This window comes from Herpailurus yagouaroundi, unplaced genomic scaffold (assembly GCF_014898765.1).
Source record: "Herpailurus yagouaroundi ecotype Mexico unplaced genomic scaffold, PumYag 295, whole genome shotgun sequence".
NCBI classification, from domain to species: Eukaryota; Metazoa; Chordata; class Mammalia; order Carnivora; family Felidae; genus Herpailurus; species Herpailurus yagouaroundi.
This window is the reverse complement of record NW_024412512.1, coordinates 2,858,427-2,875,942: the sequence shown is the minus strand read 5'-3', so window position 1 is coordinate 2,875,942 and position 17,516 is coordinate 2,858,427. Positions and strand designations below refer to the sequence as shown.

The 17,516-nt window shown below is 62.4% G+C and overlaps 1 protein-coding gene and 1 long non-coding RNA gene across 3 annotated transcripts in view; one reads left to right on the top strand and one right to left on the bottom strand.

Moving 5' to 3' along the window:
• Positions 1 to 4,486: 4,486 nt before the first annotated feature.
• On the bottom strand, positions 4,487 to 6,585 carry LOC121021467 (uncharacterized). 2 transcript variants are annotated; one of them, XR_005786549.1, is made up of 3 exons: positions 6,429 to 6,584; positions 5,088 to 5,202; positions 4,487 to 4,518 (listed from the first exon to the last, which is right to left on the bottom strand). It is a non-coding gene; the product is annotated as an uncharacterized LOC121021467 (long non-coding RNA). The 2 variants fall into 2 exon arrangements; XR_005786550.1 differs by lacking the exon at positions 4,487 to 4,518 and adding an exon at positions 4,535 to 4,967 and having other exon boundaries at positions 6,429 to 6,585.
• Positions 6,586 to 16,671: 10,086 nt separating this feature from the next.
• Positions 16,672 to 17,516, top strand: part of ZBTB7A (zinc finger and BTB domain containing 7A) — a 15,209-nt gene continuing 14,364 nt past the window's right edge. Inside the window, exon 1 of the mRNA XM_040461977.1 lies at positions 16,672 to 17,028. The gene's annotated coding sequence lies outside the window, so the exon portion shown is untranslated. The remainder of the gene's footprint in view (positions 17,029 to 17,516) is intronic.

Genomic DNA, 17,516 nt, shown 5'->3' with positions numbered 1-17,516 from the left:
CTTGTGTCCCCTATGGGAGAATGAGCGGTCTTTTTTTTTTTTTTTTTAATTTTTTTTTCAACGTTTATTTATTTTTGGGACAGAGAGAGACAGAGCATGAACGGGGGAGGGGCAGAGAGAGAGGGAGACACAGAATCGGAAACAGGCTCCAGGCTCCGAGCCGTCAGCCCAGAGCCCGACGCGGGGCTCGAACTCACGCGAGATCACGGGAGATCACGCGAGATCGCGACCCGGCTGAAGTCGGACGCCCAACCGACTGCGCCACCCAGGCGCCCCGAGCAGCGTGGTCTTTGACGTTCTCCTCCCCCCTCCCCCGCCGCCACGAAGTCTTGGGGACCTGGTAGGTGTTTTGCCCTCACGGCACATCTCAGACCCGGCACGTGCCGGTGCCACCCGCAGCCCGGGGCGGTGTTGGGCAGCACAGGCCCAGCTCTCCATGGGGATGACCTCGGCCCCTCAACCCGGGGCCACAGGGCCACGCCTGGGACACCTGTGGTTGTCCCACGGGAGGTGGGGCCGGGGAGGCCGCTGCCCAGTAGTGCCCGGGGCGCCCCGCGGAGAAGGGTCGCGAATGGCCGCGGTGGCCAGCGGCGGGTGAGGGGAGGGAGACCCTCCGTTAACTATTTGGGAAAGCAGCAGAGTCCGGGCCCTGCTCCCACGAGACCTCAGGGTAGATCCCTGAGGGGTCAGACGGCGCAAGCCAGGGTGAGCCCCGCGTGACTCCCCCCTCTCCCGCCCACTCAGTGCGTCTGTGTGTGTGTATTTATTATTTATTTTTAAGCCAGCTCCACGTGGGGCTCGAACTCTCTACCCCGAGACCACGAGGCTCCTGCTCCAGCGACCGAGCCCCTCAGTGTGTGTATTTAAAGGGGCGCAGGACCTCAGTGGTCACGTGATCGTGGAAGGCAGTCTCCTGGGGGGGGGGGGGTCAGTGGAGGCCCCTAACCCAGGGAGTCTCACCTAGGGCAGTCCTGCCCCCCAAGAGACACAGGGCGGTGTCTGGGGACGTCTGTGGTTGTCATGACCAAGGTGTTCCTGGTATGGGGGGGAGGGGGTCGGGAGCCCGGGATGCTGCTCGGCCCACAGAGCGCCCAGGCCGACCTCTGCAGGGGTCGACCCACCCCAGGGGACACTGCCCAGGGGGGGAGCCTCATTCAGCCCCAACCCCTTCCCCAATTCGACGGTCCAAGAGGCCACGGTCGCCCAGCCAGCAAAGGTCAGCGCCTGCCTCGTCTGCGTCCCCGCAGCCCTGCCTAGACTTCCCGCGTCCACAACCGGGGATGCCGTGTGGCAGGAGGGATGTGGGCAGAGGTGGCCCAGAACCTACTGGAAGGTGGGGAGTTGGGAGGAGCGCGCTCAGCCAGCAGCCGGGGTGGAGGTGTGTGCCCCCGGCAGGAAGCCTCAGGTCAGAGGCGGAACTCGGCCTCCCTCTGTGGGCCGCGGACTCCGGGTTAACGGAGGTCAGAGGAAACTGTGACAGGGTTTCCCAGAAAGCGGGGTCCGCCGCGGGGTTGGGGGGGGGGGGCGGAAGGGGAAGGGGCCCGGCCCGCCCCCCTCCCGGGCTCGGAGCTGACCAGGTGTGCGCGCCCCAGGCCAGGTGGGGGGAGGACCCGCCTGGCCGGCCATCCCCATGGCAACGCAGGGCTGGCTCCCGAGGAGGAGGGAGGAGGAGGAAGGAGGGCCGGAGGGAGAGGCCTGGGCCCCACGGCCGCCTGAACCGGGCCGAGGCTCAGTCTCGGGTTTCTGCCCGGCCTTCCCAGGGGACGGAGGGGGGCCCCGGAGGGAAGGACTTGGAGAACCAGAGGCCCCAGGTGAGGGAGGGACCTCGGCCCGCAGCCCCGGCTCCTCCCGTGAGACACCCACCCCAGGGTGGTGGCCGCGGGACCCCGGGAGCCCCACCGCATTGCGGCCCGCCCGCCCAGCTCAGTGGCCTCAGGGAGGGTCCTGCCCCCCAGGGAGCCTCCCTTGGCTCCCCGCCCCGCCCGCACAGGGGGTCAGCCCAGGCTGCCCCTCCCCCAGGAAAGAGCAGACCCTCTCCCTTCACCCCGGCCGCACCCCATAACGTGGGCGACACGTTCAGCAGCCCTCGGGATCCCTGTCCTTCCTCTCTGACCCCCACGGAGGCTGCGCGACTTGCCCAAGGTGACCTGGGACCCACGTGGAGGGTCCAACCTGGCCCGGGCCAGACTCCGGCCATCCTGCCTGCTCCGCACTCGGTCACCGTCTTTTCCCCGGGCTGTTCTGCGGTGGGGTCCACGGCCCGGCCACAGAGCTGGACGCAACTCCCAGCGCCCTCCAGCCTGAAGGCAGAGCGAGGCAGAACCCCACGGACTGGCTGTTCTCTCCAAGAACTGGCTACACACGAGGGTCGCCGAGGGCCCTCGGGGGCAGGGAGGGCACCCCCCCCCCCCCCCCCCAAGCAGGGAGCAAAGCTGGGCAGTGGGGCCCTAGAACACGGGCCCTGGAGATGGGCCTGGCGGGGGGCGAGGCAGGGAGACGGGGTTCAGAATATTTCACGACTGTCCAGCAGAGCAGTGACCACCCCCCAGTAGACGTGGGAAGGAACCTGGGGTCACGAGGCCCCCACTGTGCCTGGCGTTGACCCTTTCATCTCCGTCACTGTGGTGGGACACAAGGAGGCCGGGACAGCGGCTGCCATGTCAACGTCCCGCTGGCCTTGGGCACGGGACTGGGTGGGGGCCGAGCGGGGAGCCAGGTCGCTTGAACGTCTGGCCAAGACACCGGTGGTTTGTGCCAGGGCCGGCTGCCACCCGCGAGCCAGGCGGTCGTGTCACACGAAGGGGTTCAGGAAGACGAGTTAACGGGGAACACGATGCACAGAGCCCAGCACGGGGGTCCAGTCCCAAGGGTGGCCGTCCCCTTGGGGGCCCTGCCAACCGTGCCGGAGGGGACATTCATGGATTGACAGGGGGGCCGGGCCTCTGATTGCAAAACAAGTCACGGAGAGCTGGGTCCAGGGCAAGGCCTTGGACTGGAGACCCCCCCTCTTCCTCCCCTGGGGCCCAGCCCTGAGGTCCGTCCCTCCACAAATACCCTGGTCCAGGGGGCCTGCCTCGTGTGGAAGTCAAGGCTGGCTCCTGAGAAGCTGTGCCGTCCTCCCTGTCCCCCAAAAGACCAAGCCCACCCAGCACCGCTGTCCGCTGCCCCCGTGGTCCCCGTTCTGCTCCCCTCTGAGCCTTGTCACACTCTGTTCCCTCTGCGCCTGCCCGGTTCCTGCTCACTGACTGGTGGGCGTCTGCTCAGAATTCACCTTCTCAAGGCCAAGGGCGTCTCCCCTGCTTCCCCACCCCAGGTGGCTGTATTCCCCCCTCCACTCACGTGCAAGCTCGTGCAGGGGTCAGTCGCCACACCGCTGTCCTGACACCCCGCTCCTTTCTTCCAGTGACGGGCTTGGATTTTTCCACGGGGACCCAGAAGCTCTCTAAGCACAGCCACGTCAGCACCCTCATGCCAGCTGCCCCCCTCCCCGGGGACCCAGGGTGCAGGTGCAGGGGCTGCCCAGGGGTCCTGGGGATGAGGCCACTCACTCTGGCCTCCCTGTCTGCACCTGCTGTTCCCCGGTTCTGGAAGGTTCTCTCTTCCGTCACCCCTCTCCACCCCCAAATCCTGCTCAAACTTCAGGCTCAGGACAAACATCCCAGCTCAGGACAGCCTTCTCCTTCCCCTTCTCCCCTCTCCCCTCCCCCCCCACCCCCCCCCTCAAGGGCCGCCAGACCTTCCCGGGAACCTTCAGCACCACTGCTGGTGTGATTTCTCCGTCTCCCGTCTTTGTGGCCTGGGACTTGCTGGCGGGCTCTTCACCATGATACGGACATAACTCAGGCAGCAGGAGAAAAAAAGCAGGTGAACTTGGACTGATCACAACTAACCTGGTGCGTGAAAGGGCACCATCCAGAGACAGCCCCCAGAGTGGGAGGAAATATTTGCAAATCTTGTACACGGGAGGCGGGTCTAGTTGTAAGGATGTGCGAAGCAAGCGTCCTTACAACTGGACAACCAACAGTTTTCCCAACGAAAAAACGGGCAGAGGATGTGAACGGACATCTCCCTACAAGATGGCGTCCAAGTGGCCACTGAGCACATGAGCAGACCTAGTACTCAGTCTCCCTGCGGATGACACCTGGACCGGGGCTGGGTTTCTGGCCGGTCCACCGAGGGGTGGGGTCTCGGCACCAGGACCTGGGAGGGGAGTTAGCAAGGCCCAGGCGGGGGTCCTGAGGTTGGGGGTGGGGAGGCATGCCTGGGTGATCGCCTGGGTGTGCCGTTCCCTGTCTTACCCCACATCAAAAAGCTGTTCCCTGTCTTACCCCACATCAAAGGCGGGGAGCCTGCGAGGGGCGCAGTCGGTTAAGCGGCTGACTTCAGGTCATGATCTCACGGTTCGCGGGTTCGAGCCCCGCGTCGGGCTCTGCGCTGACAGCTGAGAGCCTGGAACCCGCTTCAGAATCTGTGTCTCCCTCTCTTGCTGCCCCTCCCCCACTGGCGCTCTGTCTCTGTCTCTCTAACATAAATAAATATTAGAAGAGTTTTTAAAAATAAATAAACATTAAAGAAAATTAACAAACAAACAAACAACTAGCAGGTGGCTCCCGGATGACAGAATCGGACACTGTAACTGATTTCTCCGTCTCCTTCCCTGCCTGGGGACGCCGTGCCCAAGGTGGGGCAGGACACAGGCACAGGTGCGGGGGGGGGGGGGCCACCGGCCCACGTGGGCGAGGAGGAAACCCCTGTGCCACCCTCTTTCCCCTCCCGGCCTCTCCCCTCCCTTCCCCACCTCTCCCTTTGGTCTGCTCAGCTCACCATAGCCCTGCAACCCTCTGCCTTACAGGGAAGGGACCGCTTTCCGGCCCGCCTGGCCCCTGCCCTGTGTCCGCCAGCCCCTGAGGTTCCGGGAGCCTCTGGTGTCCTCAGTGGGGACCTTCCGGGTTCATGGCGGGGCCAACCTACGGGGCAGGGAAGGGGTTCCCCGGAGCCCAGCAGAGACCTGGAGAGCCTGGGTGCCAGGGCACCTCCCCTGGGTGCCCCTCACCCCGCAAAACGCAGGGTCCCCGAACATCACTCACCGTGGGCGGACACGCTCTCATCAACACTTTGTGTTGGTCACCTCAACACCTGCCCTCGTTCACAGCAGCAGGATTCACGGTAGCCCGGGCTGGAAACAGTCCAGACGTCCAGCAGCTGAAAAACAGGTACACACGGTGTGTCCCCCGCGCACGCGCACGCCCCTCGGGTGCATCCACCGCGCACGCGCACGTCCACAGATGCACGTGTCCCCCGCGCACGCCCCTCGGCCGCGAGCAGGAGCGAGGCACCCACCCCGGCCGCCCCGCGGACGGACCCCGAACACACGACGCTCAGGGAGGGAACCGGCCACGAGAGGCCACGCGGGGTGTGGGTCTGCGTGTGTGAAACGTCCAGGACGGGCTCATCCACGGACGGGAACGGGGCTCGTGGGGGCCGGGGGCCGGGGGCGGGGTGGGGATGACAGCTAATGAGGACAGGGCTGCTTTTGGAGTGATGGAATGTTCCAGAATTAGTGGTGGCGGTTGCACAGCTCTGTGAACGCGTGAACGTACTAACAACCAGTGAATTGTACTCTTGAAGTGGGTGAGCTGTACAGTATGTGAATTATATCTCAATAAAGCTGTTATTAAAAAAGCAAACCACCCTCTCCCATTGGTTCACGCTCTATCCTGCCGGAGCCTCAGGTGACTCCCCGGTCCTGTCTGGCGAGTCCTCCACGAGGCCCTGGGCCCTGAGCTGCCGGGGGAGAGGTGACGGGGCCCGGTTCCTCCCTGGCTGGGAAGGCAGTGGCTCTGTTCCCGGGCTGTGGACCACCCGACTCCGCGGAAGGGCCGCAGGGTCCTGGGTGGGGCGGGTGGGACTGAGGCGCAAGGCCACGCCCATTTCACAGACGAAAACACCGAGTCCCTGAGACAGGCAGGTGTGCCGGAAAGCAAGCAGAGCAGCTGGGCCGCCAGCCTGGGGCTGCCAGACAGATGCCGTGGTGGCAGGTGGCCTCGGGGACACTGTCCTCCCCCCCCCCCCCGCCCCCAGCACACACATCCAGGCCGGGGCTCAGACCACATGGAGCCTCCTTCCTAGCGGTTTCTGGGCCAAGGGTCCCTTGCTGGGTGACGTCAGCTGACATGACATCCTGTTCTGCCTTGCACCCCGCCCCACCGGCTCCCACTGGGGACATCGCGGGGCTGTCCTTGGCGTTCTCTGGTGGACGTGACCCTCGGCCCCACTTCAAGGCGGCGGGCGTGGGGGCAGGAGCCCGGAGGGAGGAGGTTGCCCGCCCCGCCCGAGGTCACGTGGAGAACTTGACCTTGACCCCTTGACCTTGACCCCAAGAGTGGGGGGAGAGGGAGCTGCAGGTGGCGCCCGGCGGGACCCTGTACCTGACGGCCGCCCCGTGCTCTCTCCACCCCTCGTTCGGCCGCTGTGGCTCTGCCCGAAAGTGAAGTCCGGTGACAGCAAAGTGAAACCGAAGCCTCAGCCCGCCCGGCCAGCCCCAGGAGGGCCGGGGGACAGGGGCGGCTGCCGGGCGGCCCACGTGGCAGGCGCCGGATGGAGGGCGGAGCCTGGCGTTCAACTGCGCTGATTTTAAAAAAAGAAAGAACTCGGACCAGAAGTGCGGCCTCGTCCTGCCGCCCGCCCCCGCCCCCCGCGGCCTGCTCTCCTCTGCCCGCCGCCTCCCAGGGGGTGGGGGGCGCAGGGCCAGGACCCGGCCTCGTCCCCTTGGGGTCACGGAGGCGAAGTCGACCCACGGGGCCCCTCCCTGAGGCGTCCCGTCACCGCCCGGTTTCAGGCCCATCGCACGGACAGAGAGCAGGGAGCCCCGGAGCGAGACCGGCCGCCTCTCTGGGGCAGAGGGGGCAGAGCGCAGCAAGGGGGCTCAAGTCCCGGGTCGCGGAGAGCCAGGGGGCAGCGCTTTATCCTCCTGCCGAGCACCCAGAGGGAGAGGCTCCAGGCGCGCTTAGCAGCAGGCAGGATTGAAGTTAGACCCAGGCCAGGGTTTCTCGCCCTCAGCACCGTGGATGTTTGGGGCCGCATCATTCTCCGGGGGGCGGGGGGGGGGGGCGGGGGAGGGCCTGAACGTCGCGGGGGGCTCAGCAGCATCCCTGGCCCCAACCCTCCAAGCCGCGAGCCACCCCTTAGGGTCACAACCACTAATGCCCCCCCCCCCCCCCGGGGGGGGGGGGGGGGGGGTAGGCGGGTGGGGATAGCAGCCTGACTCACGTGACCCACCGCCCTAAGCAAATTCTTACAGTGTGGGGCCAGGCCGGGGAGAGAGCCGCAGAGACTGAGCCCTGACCCAGGCCCCAAAGGCAGGCAGACTGGCCACCCCGAGCGCTGGAGCGCTCTGTCAAGGTTCTGAGAGGCCCCAGGGGGTCCCCATCCAACCTGGGAGCGAGCGGGGCATCCAGGAGGCCAGGACGCAGGTGGAGAGAGAGGCCAGAGCTAGGTGCAAGGGCCCATTGCACAGGTAGGAATACTGAGCGGCAAGGTGGCGTAAGGGACAGCGGGAGGGCCAAAATAACCCGCCTTCCTCTAGCTCCCAGACCAAGTCTAAACTGCCTAAGTGAGGTGCACTAGCCCCCCCCCCCCTCCCCAAGGTACAAATGGGCCAGGCATCTCCCCAGCCGCTGAGAGTTCAGAGGCTGCTGCTCGGAAAAGATTTCCCCTGTGAGGCTCAGGGGCTGTGCCGGGGGAGGCCTCCGGGCGCCGGGGGCAGTCGGGCGCTCCACGCGGCCTCGATTTGCCAACAAGTACTGAAGTGTTCCCGGTACTTGCACACCTGGTTTGGCCACCCCGGGCGTGCTGGTTAAATGTTAGCTCTTCCCCAGGAGCACCTCTGGGAGGAGCCCCGGGATCTGGGAGGAGCCTGACTGGGAGGAGGCTTTACCGGCCACCGCGGGAGCCCTGCGGAGGGGCTGGCTGGCTGGTGGCGGCCCCCAGGCCTTCTGGGTGCCCGCGCACCTGACACGCAGGGCCCCTGCCCACGGAGTCAGCACCACGACCCCAGCAGGACACTCGAAGGCGGGCGCCAGAGGCCGGCCTCTCGTCCCGTCCCTGTGGTTGGAGGAAGCAGTTTGTGCCCTTGCTGGGTGGACAGAAAAGGGCGGCCTCTGTGCAGCCGGACCCTGATGTGTTTGGCTTTTCTTTTTTCAGTCTTAATAGAACGAGAGAGAGAGAGAGAGAGAGAGAGAGAGCCGAACTCTGATATTTTTATTGTGTAAAATCTACGTACGTCACCATCGTCACCATCTCCAAGCGCACAGCTCAGGGGCATCAAGGGCACTCACTGTCGTGCAGCCGCCCCCGCCATCCGTCTCCAGAACCTTCCATCTCCCCAGACTGAGACCCTGCCCCCATGAAGCACGGCCTCCCCACCCCTGGCTCCCACCATCCACTCTCTGACTCGGTGGACGGGACTCCTCTGGGGACCCCCCCATGCGTGGGGTCACGCGGGACGTGTCCTTCTGTGTCTGGCTCCTGTCCCTGCGCCCAGTGGCCTCCGGGTCCGTCCACGCGGTGGCAGGCGGCAGGACGTCCTTCCTTTCTGCGCTGAGGAATATTCCAGCGTGTGGCTGGACCGCACTGTGTTCTTCCCTCATCCGTCAACAGACACTCGGGTTGCCTGCATCTTTTGGCCACTGTGAACACGGCTGTACAAACACCAACATCATTTTAGGAACCGAACTTTGCTCTGCATTCTCTGACTCAGGCCTCAGCAACCCTGTTGGGCGCTTTGGAGCTAGATGGAATCAGAACTGTGGAACTCATCTGCCTGTCTGGGGCCAGAGCGGACCGTGAGCGGACCAGACCCAGCGCGGCTGGCCAGGCCGGGCAGCGGGCGGAGGCTCAGATGGGACACGAGCTGGTCTGTCATCCCTCCCTCTGGTCCACCCCAGAATCAATTCTGTCCTCCGCAGGTCAGCCCCACAGAGAACCCCCGGTGAGGTAGGCCTGGCTGTCAGTCTGTCTGTCTTTCCTTGTGGGACGTGGCTTCCTGTCTCCCTTCCCCATCTTGGTCTTGTCCCCGAATGGTTTGGTGAGACCACCACCTCCCTTGGGCTGAGCATTAGACCTCCAATATTATGACCTGAAATCACATTAACTTTTTCAGAAGCCCGGCTATGCTATTGGTTTTGAGTTTCTTTTTTTTTATTTTAACGTTGATTTATTTTTGAGAGAGAGGCAGAGACAGAGCACAAGCAGGGGAGGCTTAGTGAGAGGGGGAGACACGGAGTCCGAAGCAGGCTCCAGGCTCCGAGCTGTCAGCGCAGAGCCCGACGCGGGGCTGGAACCCACGAACCGTGAGATCACGACCTGAGCCGAAGTCGGACGCCCAGCCGACTGAGCCCCCCCCAGGCGCCCCACCACTTTCAACCTTTTCTCAGGGTGCAGCTCAGCGGCATCAGATACTCCCACACTGATGTAGCCATGCCCACCACCCGTCTCCAGAACTTTCTCACCTGCCCAGACTGAACATCTCGTCTCCGTTTGCTCAGCTGGCTTTTGAGAACGAGCCCAGACCTTTACGGCCCTCCCAGGAGACCTTCTGTTTATTTGGCTGTTTTGCGTCGTCTACCCTGGATCCAGATCTCTCTCTGTTCTTCCAGATGCGTCTCCCGAACGGCCGATCACTAGCCTTCGGCACGTCAGCACCTTTACTCAGGTCGCTGGTAAACACAACAGGGGAGAGCTAGCTAGCTGGGTAGGTGGAGGTGTTTTTGCGCACGCACGCACCATGGCCAAGTCCTAATCTCCAGTACCCCAGAACGTGACCTTCCTGGGAAATACGGGTATTGAAGAAGATGTCCTTAGTGAAGTGACCGTGAGGTCATCCTGGAGTCGGGTGGACCCCTACTCCGATATGACTGCTGTCCTCATTAGAAGGGGGCCTTTGGACACAGAGACCGACTTGCACGGGGGGAAGGCAGGGAGACGGCCGTCGGTCTGCAAGCCAGGGAGCCCTCGAGGTTCCCGCAGGCGAGGAGAGAGGCCAGGAACACATCCTTCCCTGGGGTCTTTGGAGGGAGCCTGGCCTTGCTGACGCCTTGACTGTGGACGTGCGTTCTCCAGACGTGAGAGGGTATGTGCCTCAGCTGTCCTGTGGTGCCCAGCCTGTGGTTCCCTGTTATAGCAGGTGCCAGCAAGGGGACTTAATATTTTCTAGGGTCGTTATCAGAGGAGGGGTCAGAGACACCTTGGAAGAATGCCATCCTGCTGGTTCTGGATGGAGGGAGGAGGTCGTGGGTCTTTTCAAAACTAATTGCAGGGGCGCCTGGGTGGCTCGGCCGGTTGAGCGTCCGACTTCGGCTCAGGTCACGATCTCGCGGTTCGTGGGTTCAAGCCCCGTGTCGGGCCCTGTGCTGACAGCTCGGAGCCTGGAGCCCGCTTTGGGTTCCATCTCCTTCTCTCTGAGCCTCCTCCACTAGTGCTCTCTTTCTTTCTCTCTCTCTCTCTCAAAAATAAACATTAAAAAAAATTTTTTTTAATACATAAATAGGGGCACCTGGGCAGCTCAGTCAGTTAAGTGCCCGACTTCGGCTCAGGTCGTGATCTCACAGCGCGTGAGCTGGGGCCCCACCTCGAGCTCTCTGCTGTCAGCACAGAGCCTGCTTCGGATCCTCCGTCCCCCTCTCTCGCTGCCCCTCCCTCCCCTGCTCGCGCTGTCTCTCAATCTCTCTCTCAAAAATAAATAAGCACTGGGGCGCCTGGGTGGCGCAGTCAGTTAAGCGTCCGACTTCAGCCAGGTCACGATCTCGCGGTCCGTGAGTTTGAGCCCCGCGTCAGGCTCCGGGCTGACGGCTCGGAGCCTGGAGCCTGTTTCCGATTCTGTGTCTCCCTCTCTCTCTGCCCCTCCCCCGTTCATGCTCTGTCTCTCTCTGTCCCAAAAATAAATAAACATTGAAAAAAAATTAAAAAAAAAAAATAAGCACTAAAGAAAAAACCCTCTTTAAAAATAATTGCATTATGTCATTTATATATATTTAAGACCAAAAATAGAAGTAAACGTATCCATACACTTGCACACACACACAGGCAGGTCTAGGGACACCCCCAAGCCAAGGCCACCCTCTCCCTGACACTCCTTATCCAAATGTCCACTGCCCCCCCCGCCCCGGGGACCGGGGAAGCCCTGGGGGGGCTAGGCCTCCCGGGCCCCCACCCCCGACATCGGACCCAGCAACAGCTCTTTTCCACCTGACCTGCGGAACAGACCCGTTCTGGAGCATCCGGTGGCTCAGTCGGTTAAGCTTCCGACTCCCGATCTCAGCTCAGGCCGTGACCTTGCAGTTCGTGAGTTCGAGGCCCGAGTCAGGCTCTGTGCTGACGGCGTGGAGCCTGCTTGAGATTCTGTCTCTGCTTCTCTCTGCCCCTCCCCTGCTTGTTTTCTCTCTCTCTCTCTCTCTCTCTCTCTCTCAATAAACAAATAAACCCCAAATACAAAACAGACTCGTTCTTCCTGCTGCCGCTGTGACCTCCGTCTATGCTCCCCGGATGCCCACACCAGATCCCCGCTGGCCTCTCCGTGGCCCGTGTTGGGTTCTCACACAGCCGTCGGCCGGCCTAACCGAGCATAAAGTCGGACAGTCACGTGCTCAAAACAACACTAACTCTTTCAGGTTGACTTCTTTTTTATTTTTTACTTTTTTATTGTGATCATGCATACGTGGCATAAAATGTACCATTTCAACCGCTCTTGCCTGCATAAGTCACTGACCCCCACACTGTCGTGCAGCCGCCCCCGCCATCCGTCTCCAGAACTTTCCATCTCCCCAGAACTGAGACTCTGTCCCCAGGAAGCACGGACTCCCCGCCCCCTGCCCCACCCCTGGCTCCCACCGTCTACTCTCTGTCTCTGTGGACGGGATTCCTCTGGGGACCCCCTGTGCACGGGGTCGCGCAGGACGTGTCCATCTGTGTCCGGCTCCTGTCACTGCGCACGGCGTCCTCTGGGTCCGTCCACGCAGTGGCAGGCAGCAGGATGTACTGACTTTTTAAGGCCGAGTAATATTCCAGAGTGTGGATGGACTGCGCGTGTTAATCCATTCGCCTATCACTGGATCATTCGGTGGTTTCCACATTTTGGTGTTGTGAGTAACACTGCCGTGAATACTGGCGTTGCTTTGCGTTTTAAAAGTCCACAATTGGGGCTCCTGGGTGGCTCAGTCGGTTGAGCGTCCGACTTCAGCTCAGGTCACGATCTCGCAGTCCGTGGGTTCGAGCCCCGCGTCGGGCTCTGGGCTGATGGCTCGGAGCCTGGAGCCTGCTTCCGATTCTGTGTCTCCCTCTCTCTCTGCCCCTCCCCTGTTCATGCTCTGTCTCTCTCTGTCCCAAAAATAAATAAACGTTAAAAAAAATTTTTTTTAATTAATTAATTAAGAAAAAAGTCCACAATCCACGTACCCCAATATTCACTCTTTAGAGTATAGAAGTCAGTGGTTTTCAATCTAATCTTAGAACATTTTCATCACCCCCGTTCCCCCTTAGCAGTCACTGTCCCTCCCCGGCCCCCACGAGCGCCCTTCCCGTCCGTGGATGAGCCCGTTCTGGACGTTTCACACCCGCGGACTCCCACCCCGCGTGGCCTCTCGTGTGGGGTCCCCTCCCTGAGCGTCGTGTGCTCGGGGACCGTCCGCGGGGCGGCGGGGGCGGGCGCCTCGCTCCTGCTCGCGGCCGCGGGATGCGCGCGTGCGCGGGGGACACACCCGAGTGACGTGGGCGTGTATAGATGGACACGTTGTGTTTACGCATCCATGAGTCGAGGGACGTTTGGACGGTGTTGAGTTTGGGGCTGTTACAAGCAAACGCTGTTGCGGGTTTTCGCGCACAAGTTGCTGTGTGGGCCAGATGCTGTCATTTCTCTTGGATACACACATAGGGTCCCCCGTTAACTTCTGGAAGAAGTGCCACAGCTGTGCCGCTGTGCGTTCCCACCACTCGTGGGGCTGGTGGCAGGGGGGCGGGGGTTCCGGCCTCTCCCCAATCCCATCGACACTTGTTACCGACCTTTTTCACTCTCCCCATCCCAGCAGGGGTGAGGTGGTGTTTCATCGTGGTTTTGATTTGCATTTCCCTGATGACTAATGGTGTTGGGCAACTTTTCATGAACTTTATGGTCCGTTTATGTATCTCTTTTGGAGAAACGGCTGTTAAAATCCTTCGCCCGGTGGAAACAATTTGGTCACTTTGCCTTTAGTGTCGAGTTTCAGATTTCTTTGTAGGTTCCGACGAGTCGGCCCTTATCGTATCTATGATTTGCGAAGCTTCTTTCTCTCCCCTTCGGTGGGTGTTTCTTTCACTCCCTTGATGGTGTTCTCTGAAGCACCAAAGTTAAGGAATGTTACTTGAAAGATATCTTAAATTTCATGGCAAATAACGTATGCATTGGGGCGCCTGGCCGGCTAAGTCGGTAGAGCATGTGACTGTTGATCTCGGGGTTTTGAGTTCGAGCCCCACGCGGGGCGTAGAGAATACTTAAAACAATAATATACGCGTGGTACGGAATTCAGATCAAAGACAGTGAACAGAAGGTCTCTGGCCCTGCTCCCCATCCTCCTGAGAGCATCCCCCAGAAGCCATCCCTGCTCATGGTGACAAGAATTACCTGCTCAAAATCTACAAATTTGCAGCCTAGCCAACACAACCTGAATTCACGTCCACCCAATGCCTCGCTGTGCGTCTTTGGGAAATTATTCAACTTCTCCTCCTCCGGGTCTCGGCGTCATCATCCCGTACCTCAGGGTTGACAATCGATGCTGCACAGGGGGACCGACATCGCAGGCGGAGACAGAAGTCAGAAAAGCAGAGCTGACTGATGTTACCACCGACCCTGGAACGAGTTAGTTTGGAGACAAGTGCCCGCTATTTGTCAATTTTCGTATTGCTCTGTGGCTAAGACAGAGCTGGTCAGGTTGACACGCCTCTGACGGGGGTGGGGGTTCTGCCGATGAAGTAACAAACGCTATGAGTGCGTGTGGATGTTTCAGCTCTGAAAGGTGGGTTTCAATCCAGCGCTGCCCTGGCCAGGAACGGGAGGGGGGTGTGGCCCAAGAGTAGTAATAACACCGACAGAATGACATCTAGGCTGTACTAACGACTTCCGCCACACTGTGCTGTTGAAGATCGTTACCCGTGCCACCTTGTCTCTCCCCTGTTTACAACCCTAGGATGTCCGGGTCATCATTTTCTTTAAAAAAAAAAAATTTTTTTTTTTAACGTTTTATTTATTTTTGAGACAGAGAGAGACACAGCATGAACGGGGGAGGGGCAGAGAGAGAGGGAGACACAGAATCGGAAGCAGGCTCCAGGCTCTGAGCCATCAGCCCAGAGCCCGACGCGGGGCTCGAACTCGCGGACCGCGAGATCGTGACCTGAGCTGAAGTCGGACGCTCAACCGACTGAGCCACCCAGGTGCCCCGGGTCATCATTTTCTAAAGGACGCTGAGCATCAGAGAGGTTAAGTAACCTGCCCAAGGTCACACGGTAACTCAATCTCTTATGCTCTATGAACTCTAAAAATAGTATCTACCTGGGTCATGTGGGGGGAGGGGAGGGAGTAGGGTCTGAGGAATGGGGGTCAGGACACAGCTTTGCCTCCCTTCCTGTTTTCACTGCAGGGACTGGAGTGAGCATGGGGGGGGGTGGGGCGGGGTATGCCAGCCTGGCACATCCTTGGAGGAGCCACCCCCAGCCCTTGTGGCAGGGTCCAGAGTCAGGTGGAATGCTGGATTTGACGCCCTTGCCCCTTGCCCCTCTCTGGGCCTCAGTTTTGTCACATGTAAGATGGAAATTATGTAACTCCCCCTTCTCAGGGCATAATGAAGTTTAGATTCAATGCCAATCTTCTGTACGCGTCTATATTCATTCCCTGCCCCTCCTGCAGCGGTTTATCCCCTGTGGAAAAACGGTGCAGGATATTCAGGGCCGCATGGTACAGGAGGGGAAACTGAGTCACCCGGAGGGTGGAGCTTGCGGGGAAGGGGGCGAGGCCATCGAGGAGCAAGGCCCGAGCTCCAGTTGTCTGCAGGGGTCCAGGCGCAGCCCTGAGACCTGCAAGTTGTCTTTCTGCCTGGCCTAAGGCTGATGGCAGGCTGGTTTAAGGAAGGAAAACGGGCTTATATCCCAGGCAGGGTCGTTAGAGCAAAGTCCCCGCGTTCCACCCTCACCGGGACCCACACGGCCCCTCCCTCAGTCCCTTCCTACCTACTAGGGGCTGGTTTCAGTCCTGGGTCTGGCACTTCCCCTCTGGGGGCCTCCCGGGTTTCCCCTAGAAGCCAAATTATTATTACAAAAGCCGATTCAACCCGTTTGGGAGTTGAAAGGCGCCTTTAATATGTTGGGCGAAGAAGCAATAAAGGACCAGGGGCGGTGGGAAGCTTTGAAGTCCGAGAAGGACAGACCCCGTCCGTCCCCTTCACCCATGGCAGGGCCAGTAATGGTGGTGATAACGATGGTAACAGTAAATAATAATGATTATAACGCGATTGGATGTTAGAATGGAGGTAAACAGGACCCGGGACAGAGCCAGCCACTCGAGAGGCGCTCGGTAAAAGGCGGCTATAAAGCAGGTGCCAGCCCTCTCCGTCCGAGGGAAGGAGGAAGGGGAAACTGAGGCCCAGAGCCCCTCGCGCGGCTGACCGCACCGGCCGGCCCTCCCCAGGCGCCTACTGTGTGCAAGCGGGCAGCCGGCCGGGCCGGGTCAGGCTGTTCTCACCGCGCGGCCCCTCCTCCCCCTCCCCCGTGCCCCGCCGGACCTCTCCCACGACCGGGGAGGAAGTGGGAGAAATGGACAGGGGAAAAAAGTCGGGCTGAGCCAACGCCTCCCCACTCCCCATCTCTGCCCCTCCGGAGCCACGCAGACCCTTGAGCGAGCGGCCCGCAGGACCCAGACGTCCGGGGCCCGGTCCCCGTCCAGCCCAGCGGCCCGCAGTTGGGTGGGGGAACTCGGAAAGCCGGGAAAACAACCGCCCAGCCCGCCCCTCGCCAACCCCTTCCCCCGCTACGCCCCTGGCGCAGCGGGCGGAGGCGACTCTTTTATATAATCGCGGGCAGGCAGGTTGGCTGTTTCATTTAGGGACCCGGGAGCCCAGCGGACCCAAGCCGTCAGTCGAAAACCCGCCCCCGGGTCCCTTCTGCGGCGGGGCAAACTGAGGCCCCGGGAGGGCCGGAGCCTGGCCCGGGGTCCCCGCTCCCTCGCGCCCCCCCCCCCCCACCCCCACCCCCAGCGGCCCAGGCCGCCGCGACCCACGCCCGCGTCGGTCCTCGCAGTGCGCACAGCCCTCCCCGCCCCCGCTGCCATCCTGCCACGCCCCGGGCGTCGGGGGCAAAGCCCGCGCCCCCCCGCACCCGCCCCTGCGCAGAGGCTGGGGGCCTGTTTATCTGGAGGCCCCCACCCCCCTCCACCCCGGGGGGCCCGCTCCCCCCGCGCCCCGGGGAGCTCTGGGGCCAGATAAGCTGGCAAGCTGGCACGGCGCCGCGCAGCGGGGCGGAGAGGTCAGAGGAGGGGGGGCGCGCCGGGGGCGGGTTGGACCCCCCCCCCCACCAACTTGACAAAACCTAATAACAGCCCGGTCTCCCCGGCGCAGCGGGCGAAGCCCCACGGGAGGGCAGAGACGTGGCAAGAGGGGACCTGCCGAGCCTGTTCTGGCCTCCGAGGCCGGGGTGGGGGGGGGGGGGCTGGGCGGGGGGGGGGGGGCCGGCGGCTGCGGCACCTTTAAGACAAGGGAGGACCCCTCTTGCCCTCGGAGAAACCAGGAAGGGAGTCGCGAGCATCATACGGGGCTTTGGCTGTACTGTACAGTTACTGTAGGGGCAGTGACGCCGCCGCCGCCGCCGGAGCGAGGGAGCGACGAGTGGAGAGCGCGAGAGGCGGAGAGCGAGAGACGCGGACCCCGGAGGCGAGCGGCCGAGGAGCCCAGTCCCAACTCCGGGCCCCGGCCCCTCGCGCCCCGGCCCGGCCCGGCCCCGGCCCGGCCGCGCGAGGTAAGTCAGCGCCCGGCGCGGCCCCCCGCACGGGGTGCAGGGCGGGGACGGGCCGGGGGCGCTGCGCCCACCTCTGCCCTCTCGGGAAGGGGAGATCCGGGAAGCCGCGGACGTTCCGCAAGTTTCAGAGGAGGGGGTGGTTGGCAGCTGCCCGGAGGCTGGGAGCGCCCTGGATCCCGAGCGCGGGGAGGGGGCGCCGCCCGGGAAGGGGGATTGGGGGCGAAGTGCATGGGCTTATGCCCCAGCCCCCCCCCCCCCCCCCCCCCGGGGCCGGGGTTTTGGGGGGGCCCCCCCGCGGGGGGGGGGGGGGGGGGGGCGGGCCCGCCGTGAGGGGGGGGGCCCCCCGGCGGGGGGACACCGGGGGGCGCGTCGCGTGCTAAGTTTGCAGCTAGGTACTGGGGGTGCTTTCGCCCCCCGGGGGCCTATTCGGTGCTGCGTGCATACGTTGGAGTTGGCCAGGATTGAGCTCCATGGGGGATGGGGGGGGG